We start from the raw sequence: 8,348 nt of genomic DNA, 5'->3' as shown, positions 1-8,348 counted from the left end.
GCGGCGTGTTATGTATACCTCGTGAAATGAATAAAATTTTTAACAGAGAGATTAATTTGTTATTATATAATTTAACTTTTAATATAAGGGTCTTCATGATATTTTTATTTAAAAAAAAAAACAAATTGTGATTAAAAACACACACCACTAAAATACCCTACCATAGGGCTGAAAACAGAACACTTCGTTTCATCCCATCTCTAGCAAGTACATCAGCCAAGTGATTCAATTACCGGAAATTTTCACAAAATGAACCTCCCCCGTCGTAGCGACTCTCGAACCAACTTCCTTTAACGAACTCAAGAATCTCCATAGACGTAATGTAAGTTGAAGTATCCACCTAATCGCACTAGCCGAATCCGATTCTTTCTTACTCACTCACCTCAAATCCATGAACACCTCAATAGCTGTTCAGATGGCAAGAAACTTGGCTTGGTAAACTTCGTTGGCAACAATTAGAACTGAAAGAAAGTGCAATTATGTTGGCATTTTCATTCCCAAGGACACCCTCACATCCTGACAAGAATGGTGGAGAGTAGCAGAAAATTAATTTATATTTTTAAATATATTGTAGTATTAGTATTTATTTTAAATTAGATTTTATTTTAAATTTTTAGAAAGTTAGATTTTAATTTATCTTTAATTTATTACAATTAGATTATTTAATTTCAATAATTATTTCACTTATGAAAATAAATGATTTATAAAGTTTAACTTGATTATATTTGATCTAATTTAAATTTATTTTTCAATTAATAACATTTTATTTGGTTTTAAATTAGAAAAAATAAAATGTAAAATGCTAAAATAATTTTAAAAAATAATATTGAAATATTAAATTCAAATATTAATAGTTAATTCAACAATTTTAATGCATTAAAGTTATAATTAGTTTTATCTATTATTAGTGTGCTTATATAAATTAAATCCAACTCTAATCTCAAATCTCAAAATATTTTTTATTTTTTGATAAGATTAGTTACAAAAATTTTCAAAATAGAGTACTTTTACATTTATTCAAACTCATAATAAGTATTGAAATAATATCCATTTTTAATTACAGTTTGATCATAATTTAAACTATTCTATTTAATCAATAAACAATATCTTAATATTTTAAATCTTTTAAATATTTTACATACATATTTATCTAATATTGTACAAAAATAAAAATATAAATGCATATATACACGTGTAACACATGTCATATTGAAGAGACTAGTAAATTTAGATTATTATTTTTAATTTTTAAGTGATAATGTGATACAATATTAGAGTTTCAAATTATTAAAATTTTATATTTTTAAGTTTAAAAATTAAAATGAATCTAATTGTGGAATTTATACACTAAATTGAACAAAATATATATATACAAAATGAATCTAACTATCAAAATATATATATAATCCCAAATTCATGAATATTTATTCGAAAATTAATATATAAAAGCATATACATTGAGTCTGTCGCGAATAGAAATATTATAAAATTCAAATCTAAATATTACCTCAATCAATAAAAATATATATTAAATAACTACAAAAATAAATTCTTATTCTCCAATGCACCTTTGCATATTTTCCACCTAAAGTTTACCAAGAGACTACCGTGAAATCGTTAAAACAAAATTAACGGCGACTGACGGCGTTAAAAGAACAAAATAAAATAGAGGCGGGACCCCGCCACCCCACCGCACGCAAGGCGGCAGGTAGTGTGTTTGATGAACGGCAAGGGATGGGCGCACGTGAGTACTTGCCCCCTTATCAGTTATCACCCCCGCCTCACGTGCTATACCATGCTTATAATTTGTTTTCTTTTCTTTTCTTTTTATATACAAAACAACAAACCATAAATTTTTAGATTAAATTTTGTTATTAATTTTTATATTATACGTAAATTATTAATTTATTCGGTATAATTTAAGTTTATCATTTTAATCTATATACGTGTTCAATTTAAAATTTTAATCTTTATCAAATGCGTAAGTTTTGTTATTTTCAAAATCGTAAACAAAAACATATTATCTCATGTAATGTTATGTTAGTTTGTTATTTTCATATATTACTCACAAAAAATCAGTTAATGGATTTAGTGTTTGTTGTCCGTATCAAAATAAAAATTTTAAAATTTGAAAAGTATAAGAACTTCAAATTGAAAAATATGGATTAAATTTATAATTTTAGGCATAATACAAAACTAGTAGTAGAATTTAACCAAATAAATTTAATTGTTACAGTTTGAATTGAGATTAAAATTTTAAAATTTGAAAAGTAAGAGAATTGAGAATGACCAAATCTAAAAATATAGACTAAATTTATAACTTTAAGCAAATATATAATTAATATCAGAATTTAACTAAATAAATTTATTTGCTATCGCTTCATCAAAATTGAAATTTTAAAATTTTAAAAATACAAAAATTAAAATCGACCAATTCAAGAGATACAAAGATTAATAATTGTCTAATTTAAAAGATAGAGACTAAATTTAGAACTTATGCGGAGTTAAGGAACTAATATCCAAATTTAACCATATTTTTCAATTAAATTGATTTCCTTCTATCACATTCATTTATCTTACCTTATCTTAATTTCCATAGATTATATTTTTATTTATTAGATATTATATTCGCATTTTAGTTTTCCATTTTGTCCGTAGCGCCCAAAATATCTGTTTTAGATATGGGAAAATGGAACGCGTAATATCGTGGGCTGGGCCCCCACAATTATGGCAGCGTGAGTTGTACACGTGATTAGGGAAGTGAAGATATGGTGGGCAGACATTTTTAATCACGTGATGTGTGCGGATTTAACGGAATAACTTACACCTGTCTTTTCACTAACATTAAATAATTAAAATCAAAACTCCAATCAAATTAAATTAAAAGTCCATTAGAATGAATAAAAAAAGTACCATGTTTTCAGTAAATAATTATAATAAATAAATAATATTGTTAACTGATCCCGAAATCGATTCCTTACCAAAGGAATGTCCATATTTTCAGAGGAAGCTTCTGTTACTGAAAACGAAAGATTTCTTTGTTAAAATATATTTGTTCTTAGTGTCAACTAATTATTGTCTATAGACATGATAATGCATGAGAAAATAAATAAATAAATAAGATTTAATATATAATTTAGTAAATGAACTTTAATTTAATGCAATTACATATATGAATGTTGTGTTGTAGTTTATATGTATATATAAAATTTAAATTTTAATTTATTGTATATATTTAAAAAATAAATACATACATTTATTTTTTATTGGATAAATATAATTATTTGTGTATGTAATATTTCAACGTAAAATGGTAATAATTAATAATGTTGTTAATAATTCATAAAAATTAAATTAAAATAAAATTTTATATATAAAATAACACAAAATTAGACTTCATATATAATTTCGAAATTTGTTTAAAAAATAAACATTCTATTATTTTTGGATTCAAATATTAAATGTTTTTAATTACGGTTTAAATTTTAAATTCACTTTTATATTTGAAAATGTTATAATTGAATTTTATTTTAAAGTATTAATATCGTATGAGCAATGGCATTGGGCTCACTTAGTCGATGGTACAATTACAAAATTAGTACCTTCTAAATATTAATAATTCAATTTAATCCTTTTTAATTCTTTGTCAAATGTAAATTTTGTATTTATGACTATTCTCATAAAAAAGAAAACTCATTTTAACTCAAAATTTGCAGTCTTCACCTCTCCAATCTCTTTAAAATTTATCTCCTCCGCATCACATCATTATTGACTTTGTCCTTGGTCCAGTTATTCGCTGGATGTGCTTGGATCAAACTTTGGATAAAATAACTAGAGTCAAGTTTAAATTATCATTTAACATTAAAAGTATTTTGTCTAAATTATATTAAATATGTAAATATTAATTTAAAATTTTATATTATATTAACAACAGTCCACCAACAAAAATAAAAGTTAATATTACCATTTGGTGCCTAATTTTAATTTTTAAGGTTCAATTTGGGTTTTATTTTTAATTTATTATTTAAGTTTAGTTTCAATATTTAATTTAATTCATAAATTAAATGACATCATGTGACTTAATGAATATTTGATCATTGTACTCTAATAAAAAAATTAATGTAATCACTTAACCAAGACAAAAGCGAAAAACTCAAATATCAAATTTAATATTAATACTAGATTGAAGTATTTAATTGGAACAGAAAAAAAACCATAAGTATCAAATTAAAATTTAAAAACTAAATTAATATTAAAATTAAAATCATATTAAACAAAAAAAAAATTACTCTACTAATATGTTGGTCTGCGAAACAAATGATGTCCTTACCCTGTTGTCATTGAGTAAGAATGCACGTGAGTAAGGGGGTCGACTCACGTGGCCCACAGCCCCACACACTAATGCATGAAAATGACCTCTCATCACCATCTCATGTTACTAAAAACATCTCTCTTTCGTTTTTATGATTAGACAATATTTTCTACCTTCTAATCACATTGCTTGAGTTGGATAAGATTTATAAACGAGGGGTAAAGCTTTATCGGTTTTGTTTTCATCATTCATAACACTTAATCTCAATATTTTATTTAAGAGAAATCTAGTTTCTTATTTAATGGTTAGGAGTAAAAAATAAAAAAATAGAGGTGACTGAAATAAAATTATGAAATTTTGATAAATTAAAATGTGATTTTATCATATATACTTTCACTATTTTTAAAGAATTAGACATTTTTCATATTTAGGAGACAAAGTGTAATTTATTATCTCTAGGGAATGAACTAAAATTTTTTATATATTTTTAGAGGGATCAAGATTCATGCAACCCCTTAATATCATATTACCATCTGTTCTTGTTCTTACAACTCGATCCAATAATCATTGGAGTATATTTCCTCTTATCATGGACTATGTAAATTTGATGACTATTTTGTATCATGCTTAAATAATTTGAAATAGATTTTGATATATTAATATGTATATATATTTTATTTCATGTAAATAAATGAATTTTTACATAAAGATATTGTCGTTCATACTCGACTTATTATCGAACATGCATCAAAGAATTAATTTGATGGGTGTAAACATGTTTATAGGAAGTTTCTGAGAATTGAGTTGAAAATAAATATATTTTTCTAAAAAGTAGAGAATATAATATAAAGAAGAAAATGTAATGGAACAAAAGTATGAAAGCAGATCGATCAGCCATGTTCCTTTAATTTTTAAAATAAAACAATATCACACAAAATTAAAAAGATTAATTTTATATAAAATTGATATAGACAAGCCAAGCTGTTTAATTGTACCTAATGCTATGTTCGCCATGATTGTCGCTGTATAACATATATGCTTTCTAATGTTAAAATATGTATAATATGAATTATTGATATGAAAATGTACATAAATATAATATTTTTATTGTAAATATATTATGGAGTCGAATTATATTGTATTATATTTACTTAAAAATAAGTAAATTAATTATTACACGTTAGATCAAAGAGTAAATTAGTCATTCTAATAAAAGTTTTATTAATTTGGGTTGAGTAAGGACTATGGGTAATTCTAGGTATTGTGTCAAAAAGAGCAAATATGATCTGAACCTATAATGATATTGTTTAAAAAAGTTTCATTCATTTCTATTTTTAAAATTGATCTCATGTGCAATTGTCTAATTATTTTGTTATCTACACCAGTTTTAAAAGTAAAATGAAAAATATTTTAATAAAAAGAACAATTTATTCTTTGATCTAATATATAAAAGATTAATTTGCATATCTTTTAAATAAAGAGACAAAATATAATATGATTCTTGGTATAAAGGCCTCGTGGTACTTTTACCTATACTTTAGGTCCTTATAATAACATAAATGTAAATATAGTTTATACTAGCCTAGCATGGTGTATCAAATTCTGAAATAAGAGAGTAAACAAGATGAAATTATCTAATGATTATCATAATATTTCATTTTAATTTAAACTTGTTTGAACTTGAGCATAAATACTCGAGCTTCAAGTTGAGTATAAAAATTAAATTATTTTTTACTAAAAAGTGATTAGAAAAATATAAATTGATTTATTCTTAATACATTTATATCAGATTTAAATCTTAAAATAATTAAGATTTTATTTGAATATTATCTTCGACTCGAATAAAATTAATTTTAAACTCGAGAAAAACTATTTTTTACGAACTAAATGAGCATAACTGAACGAGATCAAGCAATTCAATCTTTATGATTCGAACTCAAAATTTTGAAAATACAACTTAATCAAATTCAATTAATGGAGTTTTAATATTTTATTTTATTTAAATAAATTTGAACATTTTACTACTATACTCGATTTGGCTCAAATTACCGCTAAAAGAATGCACATGGGGGCCATTGCTGAAAAGTGAGAACAAAGTCCCGCGTTTCCCGGCAACAGAGAAAAAGAGCAGAGACATGAGGCGCGGCACGTGACTTTTCTCCTTTCTCGCCAACATTGCACCCCCCTCTCAATTTGTCTATAGCCATATGCACGATTTTTCTTGCACCACATTTATTAACTTATAGTTATTACAATAAATGATTTCTCCCATAAAAATAATAGTTTTTAGTATATGTATAAGTAAATTATTAGTAAATTTATATTTCAGTTATTTGATTTTAAAAAGTTATAAAATGATTATTGAATTATTTAAAAATTTTTATTTAAATCACAGAATTATTTAAAAGTTTTTATTTAAGTCACAGAGTTGCTAAGTCTTTTTTTTTTAAGTTTGACTTGTGAACTCTAAGCAACAATTCGATGATTGATATAGTAGACAATGAATAAAAGAATATACATTAGATCCAACTTGATTTGGTGATCAATGTCAGAGATCAAAGAATAAAATTATTTGAATTTTGGTTCGTAATTAAATTCGTGACGTTCAAAATTGTTTCATGAAAAAAATTTAAATTGTGGAAGAGAATAGGGAGAACAGCTTTCGATTGATGCAGGTGGTGCGAATAAAAAAAAAAGGCATACAACGTTGAATTTAATAAGCTATTGACTTAAATAAAAATTTTAGAATAGTTCAATATCTATTTTATAACTATTTAAAGTCCTAACTTATGGTCTTATTCTTGTGTTTAGGGAATAATGTCTTAACTTTATAGAATAGAACGAGACGTGATTAAACTGTATTAAAAGGTTTGATATTGAATTACGAGTGGAAGCTGAGATAGTGGGCATGAAGAACGCATTTAATGTGATATGATGGGTGGTTAGGCAAGTATTGTTGTTGTAGTGGATCGACGGTTGAATCAAAATATAATAATTGAATCAATTCGACTAATAATATACAATATAATCATATCTAAAGTAAAGCTTTATAAATAAATAAATAAATAAATAAGAAGGTAAAATAGGGAAAGAAATTTGAATCTATTGAATCGTTTTTAAGAATTGTTATTAACTTTTATTTAATTATTGTTTAAACATTTATTTTATTGATTAAATTAATTGTGTGAAAAATTGATGTACTTCTATTACTAAAATTAACGATTATATTTTTAGGAGTTAAAATTAAATTGTAATTTTTATGATAGTAAAAATGCGGCTTCATCATTTTAATAGCCTATATTTTTATAATTTTAAATGATTAAATCAAAATTTTATCATTTTTAAGGGGCTAAAGTGCAATTTTATTTTACTAATTTAAAATTTTAAAAGATTAAAATGAAAAATTTTTCATTTTAAGAGGATAGGGCCTTTACCGACCCTAGCTATGCCCCTCTCATTATATTTATGAATACAAGATATAAGGTTTTGGAGAATAAATAAATTTTATTAATGAATAGTACATAAATAAATAAATAAAACATTAGAGTCCTTTAAACTTTTCCCAATAATAATGATAAACTAAAGATTTTATAATTCAAATTTGGTAAATGAATTATAAAAATGAGTAAATTAATTCTTCTATATTAGATCAAATAGCAAAATAATCATTTCATTAAAAATTTCACCTATTTCTGGTTAAAAACTTATCCACGTCATGTTAAATGTGCTCATAGACCAAACTAGGTTCGGTGGACCTATGCATGATATTAATACACTTTATAAAAATAAAAATAAAAATTCAGAAAAAATATAAAACTAGAAGAAAACATATAGATTGTAAAAATTATAAAAATAAAATTTACAAAAAAATACCACAATTGAAAATAAATTAGTTGAAATTAATAATATTATTACAAAATTATAAAATTTAAAAATGGTTTAAAATAAAATTTTTATAAAATTGTAAAAATGTATTTAAATTTCAAGTTCTTTTTGCAATTATTTGAAATTTAAATATATATTTTTATTTTTATAA

The sequence above is a fragment of the Gossypium arboreum genome, chromosome 9, assembly GCF_025698485.1.
Source record: "Gossypium arboreum isolate Shixiya-1 chromosome 9, ASM2569848v2, whole genome shotgun sequence".
Classification (NCBI taxonomy): Eukaryota; Viridiplantae; Streptophyta; class Magnoliopsida; order Malvales; family Malvaceae; genus Gossypium; species Gossypium arboreum.
This window is presented reverse-complemented; position numbering follows the sequence as displayed.